Below are 16,495 nucleotides of genomic sequence, written 5' to 3'. Positions count from 1 at the left end.
TCCACAAAAGATGAATTTGTTCACTTCATTGCGAGTCATCTGCCCTGATGCCACCCAATCCAATCAGGGACTCTCCCCAAGGGTGCCACCCAGCCACAGCAAAGTCCACCTGGCACGATGGACATGCTGGGAGTCCTGATGCTCCAAGAAGACGGGCATCTACTCCTTAGCATACGTGGGGAGTCTGCAATTTGGGTATCATGAGTGCAGTCTCTGTGTTGTCAGGGGGCTACAACCAAGTGGGTACATGATGGCCCCACCACAATGGACTGGATACCATGCTGGATATTGGGTGTGGAGAGATCCAATATTGTCAAGGGGGGGGGGGGAACAGGATACTAGACAATGGAAGAAGGTGACGTACCCCAGAAGGTGTCCTCACCCAAATAGCTGAATTGCGTGAGGAGTTGCAGAGCCACGACAAAAAGGGGCGCAGGAGATATAATCTAATGGCACTATGGATAACTGGTGCACCACATAAGACGTTCTTCCCCAAATGACCCGCACTTCTGTAGAATTTTGAAAGTAGTAGTTTCAACCTGAAAATGGAACCTGAACATATTGGGCCAAAAAGTGGGAGATTCCTTTTAGTCACCTCTTACGACACCCTAAATACCTCGGGTTTATTCTAGCCCCCTAGCTCAAAGTTCAAATGGTTCAAATGGCTCTGAGCACTATGGGACTCAACTGCTGTGGTCATCAGTCCCCTAGAACTTAGAACTACTTAAACCTAACTAACCTAAGGACATCACACACATCCATGCCCGAGGCAGGATTCGAACCTGCGACCGTAGCAGTCCCACGGTTCTGGACTGCGCGCCTAGAACCGCGAGACCACCGCGGCCGGCTAGCTCAAAGCAGGGATACAATTTTGAAAACTGTGATATCATTTCAGTAACATTTCGTAGCCCTTCCTGGAACAAAAATGCACTATTTTGAAACATTTTCTGGTACTTACCCTCATGCGTTACATTCATTTGAATTCAGTGTTTTGTGTTCAGCAAGACAAACAAAATCGTATAATAAAAAAGTCTCTATTGGACGCTAGTGTGTGTGGCTCTAGAGAACAGCATACCTAACGGTTGGCTCTGCACACCACGTCCTCAATCCATTAAATTTGTCTGAGTTTACCTGCAGTGGATCTGACAGTATATTGCACTCCATCAACTGAACTACGGTAACCAATTGTGCTACGACAGAAACATGCTGTGAGATGCTGGTACAATGGTAAATAACTAACAGTCAAATCTGGTAAATACTTAATATACACACATCAAAAAACTTTTGCATCACCCTGTTTCCCAGAACTCCTGAAGATAGACGTTGGCGGTGGATATTGTATCACAAATACAGTCCCTTTTACTGTTCACAGATGTCACGAAACCCGCACAAAGATGTAAACAACCATGCATGAGCAGCGTTTATTAGACGGAGGGGGTCCGAAGCCGGTCAGTTCCTGTCACTCCACCTGGAACGAGGTACACGGCTCGTGTTGCGTGTAGTTTAACCATGCCTAGACGGTCAATACCGCGGTTCGATCGCGTCCGCATTGTTACTTTGTGCTAGGAAGGGCTCTCAACGAGGGAAGTGTCCAGGCGTCTCTAAGTGAACCAAAGCGATGTTGTTCGGACATGGAGAAGATACAGAGAGACAGGAACTGTTGATGATATGCCTCGATCAGGCTGCCCAAGGGCTACTACTGCAGTGGATGACCGCTATCTACGGATCTTGGCTCGGAGGAACCCTGACAGCAACGCCACCATGTTGAATAATGCTTTTCGAGCACCCACAGGACGTCTTGTTGTGATTCAAATTGTGCGCAACAGGCTGCATGATGAGCAACTCCACTCCCGACGTCTATGGCGGGGTTCCATCTTTGCAAGAACGATACCATGCAGCGCGGTACAGAAGGGCCCAACAACATGCCTAATGGATCGCTCAGGATTGGTATCAGGTTCTATTTATAGATGAGTGTCGCATGTACCTTCAACCAGACAATCGTCGGATATGTGTTTCGAGTCAACCAGGTGAGGCTGAACGCTTTAGGCACACTGTTCAGCGAGTGCATCAAGGTGGACGATAACTGCTGTTTTGGGGTGGCATTATGTGGGGCCGACGTACGCCGCTGGTGGTCATGGAAGGCGCCGTAACGGCTGTACGATAAGTGAATGCGATCGCCCGACCGATGGTACAACCACATCAGCAGCATATTGGCGAGGCATTCGTCTTCATGGACAAAAATTCGCTCCCCCGTCGCGATTTCCTTCAGGATAACGACAAATGGTTCAAATGGCTCTGAGCACTATGGGACTCAACTGCTGTGGTCATCAGTCCCCTAGAACTTAGAACTACTTAAACCTAACTAACCTAAGGACATCACACACAGCCATGCCCGAGGCAGGATTCGAACCTGCGACCGTAGCAGTCGCACGGTTCCGGACTGCGCGCCTAGAACCGCGAGACCACCGCGGCCGGCAAGGATAACGACATCACTCGACTAGAGTGGGCAGCATGTTCTCCAGACATGAACTCTATCGAACTTGCCTGGGGTAGATTGAAAAGGGTTATTTATGGACGAGGTGACCGACCAACCACTCTGAGGGATCTACGCCTAATCGCCAATGAGGAGTGGAATAATCTGGACCAACAGTGCCATAATGAACTTGTGGGTAGTATGCCACGACGAATACAGACATGCATCAATGCAAGAGGACGTGCTACTGGGTGTTAGAGGTACCGGTGTGAGCCGGCCGCGGTGGTCTCGCGGTTCTAGGCGCTCAGTCCGGAACCGCGCGACTGCTACGGTCGCAGGTTCGAATCCTGCCTCGGGCATGGATGTGTGTAATGTCCTGAGGTTAGTTAGATTTAAGTAGTTCTAAGTTCTAAGGGACTGATGACCACAGATGTTAAGTCCCATAGTGCTCAGAGCCATTTCAACCAAGGTACCGGTGTGTACAGCAATTTGGACCAGCACCTCTGAAGGTCCCGCTGTATGGTGGTGCAACATGCGATGTGTGGTTTTCATGAACAATAGAATGGGCGGAAACGATGTTGATGTTGATATCCATTCGAATTTTCTGTACGGTTTCCTGAACTTTCGGAACCGAGATGATAACAAACCTTTTTTTGATGTATGTATTATTGAGACTCAGTGTACTTCAGTTTTGTAGGTTTCCATTTCTTAAAGAAATTGCACGAAGTCATAAATGCTTTTAAAAGAAAGTTCATGGAGCTTATGTGTCCCTCTTTCTCTCGACCCGACAACACTGATGCTCAAGAAAAATATACTCCTGCATGACTTTATACTGCTAATCTGCCACATCCCTCCTATGCTTGGTGGCATGTAACTGCTGCTACCTGCCACAAAGGAAATCCATCAGGATTATTTAGGAACTGCTGGTACCTTAACCGATGTCCCAAAAACCAAAATTATATGATAATCTCCCTGTATGAATCAAATGGTCATCAGTCATGCTAAAATCACAACGCTAAGTTGCTAAACACTGGAATAGCCAAAAATCCAACTTAACGACTTAACGTCATGGATTGTAACGATGCTGTCACACTGGAATAAGCTTCGCATATTGTCTGACATGGTGTAACTCTGCTTAAGATGTAACAAATAAAAATATACTTTGGCAACACCACACGACAGCACTCCATACTCGCCTTTATTTGCTAGAACGTTATTGACTTAATACGCGCAAACGCAAAGCTTACTACGCCATATCTGTTGGGCTGACCTTCGTTGAACTTAAAACCGCTCGAGCTGCCAGTCGAGATTTTCTGACAATGACACGTCACTTCCCATTGCTGCCCATACTACTCGTCAGTGACGTCACATCTTCCACTTTAAGAACCGTTACCTAACTTTGACAATGCGTAATTTTACCCTGCTTAACACTCTCCCTCTAGGACGTACCAAAGGGCTGTCCGCTTCTACAATCTGCACAGCATTTAGTGTATCTACGCCAGCCTTAGAAACTTCTCAATTGCATGGGTTGAGTCCGCGTCACACGTGACTTGCGGTTTTGTGGCCAACAACACCCGGGTACGCAATCCTGGCGACCCGTATTTGCCTCTGTCTCACGTGAATTCAGTTCAAATATCTCGTGGTTTTGCACTTGGATCACGATGCTAGATCTTAAGCAATGAAATTTTCTTATTTCTACTTTCAGACGGCCTACAACGGGAGTAGGATTCGTTATGAAAAGGAAGGTAGGGCAGAATGTGTGTTACTGTGAACATTTCAGTGATAGGGTGATTCGTATCACAATCGACAGCAAACCAACACCGACAATGGTAGTTCACGTATATATGCCGAAGTCGCAAACTGAAGATGAAGAAATAGAGAAAGTGTATGAGGATATTGAAAGGGTAATACAGTATGTAAAGGGAGGTGAAAATCTAATAGTCACAAGGGACTGGAATGCTGTTGTAGGGGAAGGAGTGGAAGAAAAGGTTAGAGGAGAATCTTGGCCAGCGACAAGGAATGAGAGAAGAGAAAGATTAATTGAGTTCTATAATAAACTTCAGCTGGTAATAGCGAACACTCTGTTCAGGAATCACAAGAGGAGGAGATATACTTGGGAAAGGCCGGGTGATACGGGAAGATTTCAGTTAGATTACTTCATAGTCAGACAGAGCATCCGAAATCAGATAATGGATTGTAAGGCGTACACAGGAGCAGATATAAACTCAGATCACAATTTACTAGCGATGAAGAGCAGGCTGAAGTTTAAGACATTAGTCAATTAGCCAGGAAGAACCAATACGCAAAGAAGTGGGATAAGGAAGTACTGAGGGATGTCGAGATACGCTTGAAGTTTTCTAAGACTATAGCTACAGCAATAGAGAATAGTACAGTAGACAGTACAGTTGAAGAGGAATGGACATCCCTAAAAAGGGCGATAACAGAAAGTATGAAGGAAAATATAGGTACAAAGAAGGTAACTGCGAAGAAACCATGGGTAGCAGAAGAAATACTTCAATTGATCGATGAAAAGATGAAGTACAAAAATGTTCCGGAAAACTCGGGAATACAGAAATACAAGTCGCTGAGGAATGAAATAAATAGGAAGCTAAGACGAAATGGCTGCATGAAAAATGTGAAGAAATCGAAAAAGAAATGATTGTCTAGGACTGACTCAGCCTACAGGAAAGTCAAAACAACCACGATTTTTCATGTCATAATTGTTAGCACAATACTTTCAAATGACCCTTTCTAAAGACTGAACTTGCGACCTAGCGTGGAATGGGTTCCTTATGAGTGCCTGAGGCCGCACGGGATTAGCCGAGCAGTCTACCGCGCTGCAGTCATGGACTGTGCGGCTGGTCCCGGCGGAGGTTCGAGTCCTCCCTCGGGCATGGGTGTGTGTGTTTGTCTTTAGGATAATTTGCGTTATGTAGTGTGTAAGCTTAGGGACTGATGACCTTAGCAGTAAAGTCCCATAAGATTTCACACGCATTTGAACATTTGAGTGCCTGGACCCCTGGCCGCCGCAGCCAGTTCGCCACCACCACATCGTCGACACATCAAGTGGCATACAGGCTGGGTGTCAACGCTCTCCCACCTTCGAGGTCCAACAGCGGAACAGTGGTTCCAGGTGGTATGATTTGCAATGTCACACATTTTTCACGAAGGATCGTTTGCTCTAAAGCAGTATGATTTTTATACGACGACAAGAAATCAGGTGTTAATATATACGATCCCATTTCTGGTCACCAGTTGCAAAGTTTATACCACACCTGACACCAATTGTAAATGTATTCAAGGTTTGGGGAAGGGGGGGCGGTTGCTGCAAATGCCTCGTGGCGGCAGCGTGCAGGAGGTCGATCGGTCAGTGGGCAGCCAGGGCTGCCGTTAAATCACAAACAGGAACATAGGTACAATAAAGAGGATGCATTTCAATGTATGGCATACAAGGGGCGCGCCTAGGGTCGAAATTTTACCAGATTTAGGCCAGTCTAGAAGGTCGAACAATTAACTGAAATGGGCAACGGACGGGAAAGGTGTTCATATTAACTTACTTTGGTTTCCGGTCGTGAAAAGCAGAGCCAGAGGCTCTGCCTTCCAGAAAGACGTCTGTTCTGCTGGAGGTCTGGATTACAAGAGAGAGAAGCAAGTGTGTTCTGCACCGCAGGTCGCTCCGGCGTCCACACACGTGATGGGTATCCAGCGCACGCTATTGGCTAAAATCAATGGTTTGCATTCGCTGGCAGTTTCAGCAGAGGACTCAGGGCGTCTCCTTTAACTGGACAGAACTGCTTCGGTTCTGAAAGACAAGCGACTTGTGTCACGTAGACACGGCGTAAATTAGTCTGGGAGAAAAGTTGTAAGGATTCCACTGGGCCTTTGAAATAAATTTCTTAAACCAATTCCCTAAAATATTTCTTAACTGGCTGCCATCCTGTGCACAAGCCAAAGCAAGTTATTTTGACTAGCTATTAGCCAAACGCAGTGCTCATACCACAGTTGCAGTTCACTTACACCCGTTTTCCCACTATTGCTCTGCTTTGACGTAATTATTGTATTTTGCCCTTGCAAGATACCGCAAACGAGAATGAATCGTAAGGGATAGAGCACCTCCTACTTCTCGCAGCACAATATATAACTTTGCAGACAATTTACCATCCAGCTTAACACTGGGGGCCGGCCGGTGTGGCCGAGCGGTTCTAGGCGCTTCAGTCTGGAACGGCGCGACCGCTACCGTCGCAGGTTCGAATCCTGCCTCGGGCATGGGCGTGTGTGGTGTCCTTTGGTTAGTTAGGTTTAAGTAGTTCTAAGTTCTAGGGGCTGATGACCTAAGATGTTAAGTCCCATAGTGCTCAGAGCCATTTGAACCATTTTTGTTAACACTCGGCTTAATTGTATACCAATGCGTTAATGCACTAATGTAACTTGATCTTGATACAATTCTCTTGGTACCTCTAATTTCCAGGATTCCTTTCATTCGCATCTCCTCTTCAAATCGCGATTGGTCGGAGTCGAAGATGAATTCTTTACTGAACGATGTGATAAGTGTGCTTATCTCATGTACAACTTTTCGGGCGGTTTCCGCAGTTTGCGCTGCACTGTCAAGCGGACGCTTTGTCTGAAATTTCATTGCTTTTCGTCTTCTAATTCTGTAAGATTGTTTGAAGATATATAACCATCCACTTCTCCCCTTGAAATGACTATAATCCACATCGGTCGCAATTTAATGTGCGTTACGTAGTAGGTCACTATCATGCACATCCTGTAAACGGTATCGAGCGCCCTTGAAACGTCCAAACAACAGTTTTTGTAACAAATGCGTCTTGTGTTACCTCGAATATTCGTAGTTTTTACTTGTACACTACACGGTCATATTGATGTGCACTTACTTCGAACTTATTCATAAGTGATTTTTACTGAGCTGCGGAAGATCTTCCAACTACGTAATTATGTTTGGTGCCTGCTCCTTGGACAACGATTGTCCATTACCACATTTCTTTGGCCATGGTATTTGTACCTCCCTCTCCGACAATGACGATGAACTACATTAATCGACACCTATTTCAATTTCACTTTCACTTGTTAAGCACATATCGTCATCATTGTCCCTAAAGTCCAGCGTATACGACACCATACATTCCACTGACTCATCTTCCAGAAACGCCAATATTTCATTTGCGACTTGTTTTTCACTCTGCGAAATGTCGACTTCTGCAACTGTTGCAGATATAAGGCAACGTATGCTTTGTTCATCGTTGCCATTGCTGTGCTTTCTATCAACACCACTAGCATTGTAGCACTGTTGCGAGCTACTCGTCGATTAAGCAGTTCAATTACACCCATTAGCCTCATGCTGTACTCGCCACCTCCTATTCCCGTTAGCAGCCAACATTGTGGTTGCATGTTAGACAACACGTGAGACATCGAATGCAATATACATCACTGTACTTTCTGCCTGACCGTCACGGAAGTATCCGTGTTTCTGGTTCACGTCAGAATGAAAGGTGCCAGTGTTCTAGAAACTGTTGTCACACTGAAGGAGGTCAACAGGGAAGCAGGCGCATGATGGGGGGTTGCAGCATCGGCAAGTCTCTGACCGTAACGAGTCGTGAAGTCTCCAGTACATTTTATCTTTGTCTTTCCGATGCCTTGTTTCATTGGCTCCTCGGTAGGTGGCACCAATTAGGCGGTGAGAACGGGCAGGAGCGGCGCAGCGGAAGCGTTTCGCGCGTGGGTCTCTGCGCAACGGTTCCTGCAGACGTTAGTTCTCGTTGTAGCGAGATCGACTTGTCACTTCTTTGGGTAGTGGCAATCAGATTACTGTTTCGATGGTGTCCTTCTACGGCCTTCAGTGGATTTGAACTTCCCTGTTTATCCATGTCGTGCCAACTGTTTTGCCCTCATCGTTTATGCGGATGCAAGGACCATTCGTGGAAAATTCTGCGGTCAGGATTTCTCGCGCTCTGCTATCTGTGCCTCTGCTGTTGTTGCCTTACGGATCACTGGAACATTTTAATTAGTTGTGATTAATCTTGGCGACAAGCGTGTTGTATCTAGGCATCTATTTCATTGATGGAAATTTTGGATGGAAATTCATGGCTGTGCCTGAGCTGGCGGTAAAGTATACCACTGACACCTTACTTGCTGTGAATTCCGAAGGCCATAAGCCGTGCAGTACTTTCTAATTCAATGATTTACTACGTAATAAATCTTAACTCTCGCCTGATGCGTATGGCCATTTCGTGTTGAACCTTTAATGTTTAATGAATTTCTTTACTCAGTTTTATTAATTGTATCATCAACCGTGTGGCATAATTCCTGTTCACTGAGTTTGAGTTTTGTTTACTTTTTGAAATGTTTGCAATTTTACCTTCTAATTATTTCAAGGGGAATTCCCTGTATTAATTTGTTTTGAAACTAGGACCTAGATGGTTGTCAAGCGTGAGGGATTCAAGGAAATATTGTGGGTAATGCTTTGTCACTATGTATTCCCTTGGAGGAGTAAAGAAACAATGCTTTTAATGCCTAGTCACTAACTATGCCTTTGGAGGAGTAAGCTTAATCATTTATTTGTTCCATCTGTTTGATTAAGTAAGCACCTAGCCATGCGGTTTTAGTGTAAAGTTTACGCAAATTGTTTGGGAAGACGTTAAGTATTCCTTTTTTACACTCCCTTACCAGTGTTTTAAGATCTGTTTCCTGTAGGCAGTTTTCTGGGGGTAATATTTGCTACCTTATTCTATGACGAACTTTTTGGGCCTATAGCCGTGATCTCTTAAGAAGGTGGTGATTGCTGTTAATGTAATTAGTATTGCTGTAGTTATAGCTCGCCTGTGTGGTACGTGTTGGCAGCACCCTAAGTCTTGTGAAGCGCGAGCCCGACATTTCGGCGGTTGCTGGCCGTGGGTGACTGTTGCTGTTGTGCCTCTGCACGTGCCTTCCGGCTGTGTTTGAGGCGTATCCGCTGTTGCTGTAGCGGAGCCGTTTACCTTGGTGGCTTGCCTCCTATAAGTTAAGTTTCGCCTTTCCCTTCTTAAGGTATTTGCTTTAGTATTCTGCCTAAAGGGCACTATGTGAACGATGTTGTCATTAAACTTTGAGGTAATTCGTTTACCTGTTCAAATATTTGCGTATGTACTTGGTGTGCGGAGGAAGACTTTAACGTAATTGCCGGCCGGAGTGGCCGAGCGGTTCTAGGCGCTACAATCTGGAACCGCGAGACCGCTACGGTCGCAGGTTCGAATCCTGCCTCGGGCATAGATGTGTGTGATGTCCTTAGGTTCGTTAGGTTTAAGTAGTTCTAAGTTCTAGGGGACTGATGACCGCAGAAGTTGAGTCCCATAGTGCTCAAAGCCATATGAACCATTTAACATAATTTCCATTCGGACTGGCGTCTTCTTAGATTTCTATCTTCGAAATATAACTTAATATTCTTTGCTGTAGCTTCATTTGTCGTTGTATTCGTCCTATGGATATAACAAAATTTGTCAGATCTGTCGTGCTTGGGTCCTTATTCTAAATTAGCAGTTCTTAAATTAATAACGGTCACTGTTTAACACGATCGTGCGAAAATTATTTTTTAATGGCTTTTTATTTATGATTTATTTTTTAATTGTTGGTGGCACTAATTCGTTGGGGTAGCAGGAATTGAAAGTTTAGTCTTATCAATCTGTAGTTAAAATTTGAAGAGGCTTATTTCTATTTAACGATCATTAATGTTCAGAGATATTTAATGATTATTGCATTTTATTCGGTGCTATCATGTGCATTGTAAATATATGTGATCACGTAAAGGACAAATGATGCAAGAATTGTGGACCCACCCTTCCATGTTATTCTTTTCCTATCCCAACCTGTATTCCGAGGTACCAAGCGGCTGCTGGCGGCGATGCCTTGGTTTTGACTTTGCAATGTGGCGAAGTTTTATGCCGCTACTCTTGTTTGCGGTTAGTTGCGGGTCTGCACATGTGAAGAGCAGCTACACAAAACAACCACATCATAAAATAACGAATGACGCGGGAGTGTGCCGCACAAAATATACATACGAAATGCTCTAACCTAGACGTTTTGAGCTTACCTTGTTCGAACAGAACATGTGGAGTTCGGCAAGATAAATAACGTATAAAGAGGGAAATGGAAAATGAAACAATACACTCCAGAATCTAGTACTGAATGCGGATTCATAGTCTGTACTGGCAAGTATTTGTTGCAATCAGCAACTAAAAATATGGTTCAAATAGCTCTGAGGACTATGGGACTTAATATCTGAGGTCATCAGTCCCCTAGAACGTAGAACTACTTAAACCTAATTAACCTAAGGACATCACACACATCTATGCCCGAGGCAGGATTCGAACCTGCGACCGTAGCAGTAACGCGGTTCCCGACTGAAGCGCCTAGAACCGCTCGGCCGCCGAGGCCGGCAATCAGCAACTAATTTAGTGTAAGGAATCACGAGTCGTGTCAGTATGAGAAGAAGAAACAGTGAAACCTGCAGATTTCTGGCACCTGTTAGAAACCGTTTCGTCACGTCCTCTATTAGGAAATGTCATACATTGTGGTTGATTCTCCATTCCTTCTAAGGTGACAGAAGAGGAAGACATTTTGCTTTTAAATCGATGTGGAGCTGTGGCGTCTTTAATCTTGGCAGCATGGCATTCCACTTGTCCGCTAACTACTTAGATTGCCGATATCGATTTCATCGTCTGTCGTAAGGTAAGGTCTTTGGTCGAGGTGTGTGTGACAGAGCGAGGTGGCGCAGTGGTTAGCACACTCGACTCACTTTCGGGAGGACGTCGGTTGAAACCCGCGTCCGGCCATCCGGATTCAGGTTTTCTGTGATTTCCCTAATTCGCTCCAGGCGAATGCCGAGATGGTTCCTTTGAAAGGGCAGTGTCGACTTCCTTTCGCGTCATTACCTAATCCTATGAGACCGATGACCTCGCTGTTTGGTCTCTTCCTCCAAACAATCCAACCCAACCGAGGTGTGCGTGTGGTTGGTTAACGGGATCTGGAGAGTGAGTTGGCTGAAGGGCACGTGGCTGTTACCTTTGGGGGACTCCGGATGTCCAATGCAGTTCTCCAGAAGCCGCGAAACGTTAAATTTGTCAGGGGCAAGCCTTCCAGGCTCGCTTAAGTAATGGTAGCGGTGAGCTGCGGGAACATCTATGTACGTCGCTTGAAACCTGGTCGCAAAGTTCCCGGTCTACTCTGCAAGCTTAAATTTTACGTCACCTGTACGGATTGATGACAATAACATCCGGCTGGAATCCTGCAAGTCAGGACTCCTTCGCACTTGAGTGGAGTTAAGTGTCATTTTCTTAATTTTGAGTATTTGACACTGTTACGCCAAGCCCGTATTATGTTCAATTGGACCTGTTATATTAACGCACCTACGAGTGATTGAGATCATAGTCATTGGTCAGTGTTCCATGCCATATGCCATGCAAGTGTACGAGTATTTCCTGTTATAAGTTCTATGGAGGATATTAAACTGCAATATAATCTGTGTAGGAGGCAAACTAACGTTTGTAGATGAGTTATTGAATCAGGAGGCGCTGATATTTTCGCTTCTGGGTAATAGAAATTTAAGGAATGTTAAACTTGTAATTTGTACCGGTAATCGCTTGTGCGATTAGTACATATTTTCTATTCCTTAATCATTCTTGTAAGTAGCCTTATTTTTGCAGATAACTGTCTCGTTTTGTTGTATGTTAGCAGTATAGATTTGGCAGCAGACGACGCGTTCCTATTCCCTGGGCCCGGAAGAGAGGCATGTTTGCCTTTTCCTGCGGCGTCACTGCCGTCGTCTCACGGCCTCTGGCTTGGCTGGCAATCTGGTGCCTCTGCCAGCTGCGTAGTGGTGGCTCAAGATAAGTAAAGTTGATTGTTTGATGCGTGCCACGACGGAGTGATGCCCATTAAGCGGGAACCTGTACTCTGCACTATTTGGTGAATTTAATAAGCTCAGCCTTAAGTTCCTCCTCACTATACCTCTTTAAACACTCGTTTAAACATTGCACCGTTATTACTACTTCTCAGCGCTGTTACTTATCAATATAAACTGTCGAACCTTACCTTGATACACAGTTATTAGCTAACTCTACTCATTGTGAAACCTGGCTACTTGTTCCTTGTTGGTTGTGATAGCCATCTGCTGTAGCTCTCAGCTTACCTTGAATTTTGGGCAACTGTGTATTTATTAAAGGTCATAGTCTACGTTTCTGCTGGTATGTTTATTTAAATTTCATATACTCCCAATTTACCTTGTATTTTGGGCAATTGTATTTTTGTTTAAGGGACACTTAAAGTTTTGTTGGAGTGCAACCGGTTAGGATTTATATATACATTTTATACCGTGCCAGTCAGCCTGTTTTAAGTCATTGTGTATTTTATTGCTAAAGGACATTTTCTTTATTAAGGCTTATACATTGTTAATCGGCTTTCCAACAGCCCAGTCAGTGGCGTGACTTTTGATCCTTTCTGTATTTGGATTGATGTTACCCAATTGTGTAACGGTTACCTAAGCTTCGAAATTGTTAGTACATGGTTGTCATTGTAATTTAATTTGTAGATAAAAATGTTTGTTGAACCAGCTTGCTGCCACGCCCAGTGTGACTTTTCCTGTTTTTTGGGAACTGTATACTTCCGGTTTCATGCCCTGCTCGTAATGGTATAAATTGTTAAAATTCGTTTTTAAGGAATTGAGCCTGTTCAAGTTACTAAGATTGTGAGAGTTGTGATTCTTTTAACAAGTTTTTAAAATGTAATGATAATATTGTCGTCAAGTAATAAAGCGTATTCCATGAAACAATAGATGACGAAAGTTGTGGGACCTCCTTCCATGTTTCTGCCTCAAATCTATTCTAAACCTAGTCGTTGTATACCAGAGGGTGTTTAAATTTGACAGCAGTAAATACATGTGAGTGGAGAAAGGAAAACTGGAGAGTAATTTTTTTCCAAGTCTTTCCTTAACTGTAACAAGAACATTGTCTTGTTATGTAGGTGTTACCTCAAGTGAGTCAAAGACGCACTTCGTTGGAAACGGAGTATGTTTCCAAAAGATTCATCCGATTTTACAAGACTACCGAAGTTAGAAACTTGGAGTAAACTACAACTTACACATCTTGGGTTCCAGTCGTAAGTTGCCGAATGAAGTGGTTGGTACATTTGCCTAGATCTCTAGTTCACTCGCTCTTCTATTACCAAGTATGCGTGGAGTTGAGAACGTTATAACGCAGCAACACAGAGCGTTTACCACAGTCCGATCCAAGGGATACGGTTACAACCTTGAGTCGCGATTTTCGTTGAATGTACGGCACTGCGCTTCACACAGTTTAAGATCTGTAAGGATCGTGCAATACGAGTACACATTATAAAAATGTATGTTTCTGTGTAGGTATACAATTATGTATGTATGTATGTATGTATGTATGTGTGTGTTTTCCACATTTCCTCCTAAACCACTGGCCCAATTTCAACCAAACTTAGGACACATATCACTTACTGTGTGGAAACAATCATCGTGGGGGTAAGAATCACCTACCTGTCAAAGCGTTGAGGCGGGAGGGGGAGAGGGACAGAGATGTGGAAAAGAAGCGTAGCCCACGGTGCGTAAATACCCAGACTTTATTCATCCAATATTTGCGAATGAGAGCACTTCTTGACTTGCAACATACTTAACACATAATTTGAAACCTTCACGATACTTTTTCTCGCTTTCAGCCCCCAAAAAATGATGAAATAAAGTTTATCGCTTAAAACATTTTTAGAATTTAAATGCAATAAAAGTGCTATGTGACACTTTTTCATATGATATCCACATATACCACTGAACGCACCTGCAAAATTGTATCATTGTACGTCACAGTTCAGGAAATACAACGTCATAGACACTGAGATGTATGAAAGACAGTCGCTTCAAGCGTGACTTTTAAATTTATTACTTCCTTGATACTAACTCTGTTCGCAGTACATTTTGCAGAGAGTATCCACACATGCCGCTGAATGTAACTAGAAGATTATATCATTGTACGACTGACAGTTCAGCAGATATGACGTCATAAACACTGAACTGCATGAAAAAGAAACAGCAGCGCGAAAGTGGCTACAGGGACAGGTGAGAGACGTGTATAAATATGTGTCAAGTTAAGAGTATGTGAAGTATATGTGAAATGCCGTATGCGGGCAAAGCCGCAGATAAACAACTTATCCTAAACCTCCGGATCGATTTCAGCCCAACTTACTTTATCCACTATTTCGAAAGAATTACTATGGGGGTACGACCCAGCAGCCACCTATTGGGGTGATGGCGATAATATGGAGATAGAGAGACATAGAGAGATAGAGAGAAAGAGAGAGATAGATATAGAGAGAGAGAGAGATAGAGAGAGGGAGGGGGGGGGGGAGAAGGATCAGACTGACAGACAGATAAGAGGAAGGAGGAGATGAACAAATAGATTGGGGAAGACAGTGGGGAGGAGGAGATAGACATGGTAATGAGGATATAGAGGGGCAAGAGGAGTCGGGCTTAGAGGAGGTAGGAGGAGATGGAAAGTGGGGGAAGGAGTGGACGCGAGGCATTAGCTGATGGATCGAAAGAGAGGAGAGTAGCACATAAACAGAAGATGGACAGAGAGTGGGCGGTGGAGATGGGGACAGCGATAGATATTTTTCGAGGTGTATCTGTAGTCACCCCAAACATATACTGAACATCACCATTCATGCGCCGGCCGGGGTGGCCGAGCGGTTCTAGGCGCTACAGTCTGGAACCGTGCGACCACTACGGTCGCAGGTTCGAATCCTGCCTCGGGTATGGATGTGTGTGATGTCCTTAGGTTAGTTAGGTTTAAGTAGTTTTAAATTCTAGGGGACTGATGACCTCTGAAGTTAAGTCCCATAGTGCTCAGAGCCATTTGAACCATTTTTGAACCTTTCATGCGACGTCCATTGTCGACAGAAAATAGTTTTGTTAAAGAACAAAAAGATTTTAAAAGCCGAAATTTACTTGTCCATTTGACATAGTGGTTCCATGTCAGTTTTGTGCAATATTCTTTTTAGCGATAACGTCATAGAGCAATGCTGCTCATTTGCTTCTGCGGTACTGACTATTCTCCGTCTTTTACTCCCTCTCTCTGAAAACATTTCGATAACACATGTCGATATCGCACTAGACTAGATTGAGACCGTTCTGTGAAATAGGCATATAAAATTCGGTTAAAAATTATTTTTTTTCTCGATGAAAAACAAATCGATGCTTTCCGTTGACGCTAGGCATGAAAGACGTGACTGGCAGTATTTGTTTCGGATGACTCCATCTACACACTGCAAAAAATAAATTGCAAATAACTGCCGAAACACCAGAGAAAATGTGCCTGACGACTCTTGGCAGAGAAAACCTCCCTTCCTTCCTTTCTCTCTCTCTCTCTCTCTCTCTCTCTCTCTCTCTCTCTCTCTCTCTCTTTCCGTCTCTCTCCCCAGAAGGCAAATTAAAGCTTTGGTGAGAGCTGTTTTTCAGTTATGTAACTGAAGGTAGTCCCATGTACTATGTACAAGATATACCGTTGCAAAATGAAAAGGTTTCGTAGAAGATCAATAGTAGTCCTACTCGTAAATTAAAATTCAACCCCATTTTTTCTATTTTCATTTATGTATAAAAAATCGGGAGACTTTTAGAAACACTGTGAATCCTTTGTTTGATTAATGGTACGCCATTGGCATCAGGTAGCCGTAACAATCTTCTAGAACTCTCTACACCTAAGTTGGTCACTGCTTCCTCGACTGTCGATGTATTTGCCTGTGTATACGTCCCTCAGGAACGATCAAAAGTTCCTATATGTTCGACACCTGCACACTGAGTCCGTATTGATAATTAGCTAGATAACCTGATCTATCCTTCTTTCGATATCTTACGACTTCCACTATACTGTGGCAGGTTCTATCGTTTTCACAAAACTGATTTTGTTATCAAACACCATTTTTCAGACGTAATTTTTCCGAAAAAATGTTCGCTTTATTTAT

Source organism: Schistocerca nitens, chromosome 2 (genome assembly GCF_023898315.1).
Source record: "Schistocerca nitens isolate TAMUIC-IGC-003100 chromosome 2, iqSchNite1.1, whole genome shotgun sequence".
Classification (NCBI taxonomy): Eukaryota; Metazoa; Arthropoda; class Insecta; order Orthoptera; family Acrididae; genus Schistocerca; species Schistocerca nitens.
This window is presented reverse-complemented; position numbering follows the sequence as displayed.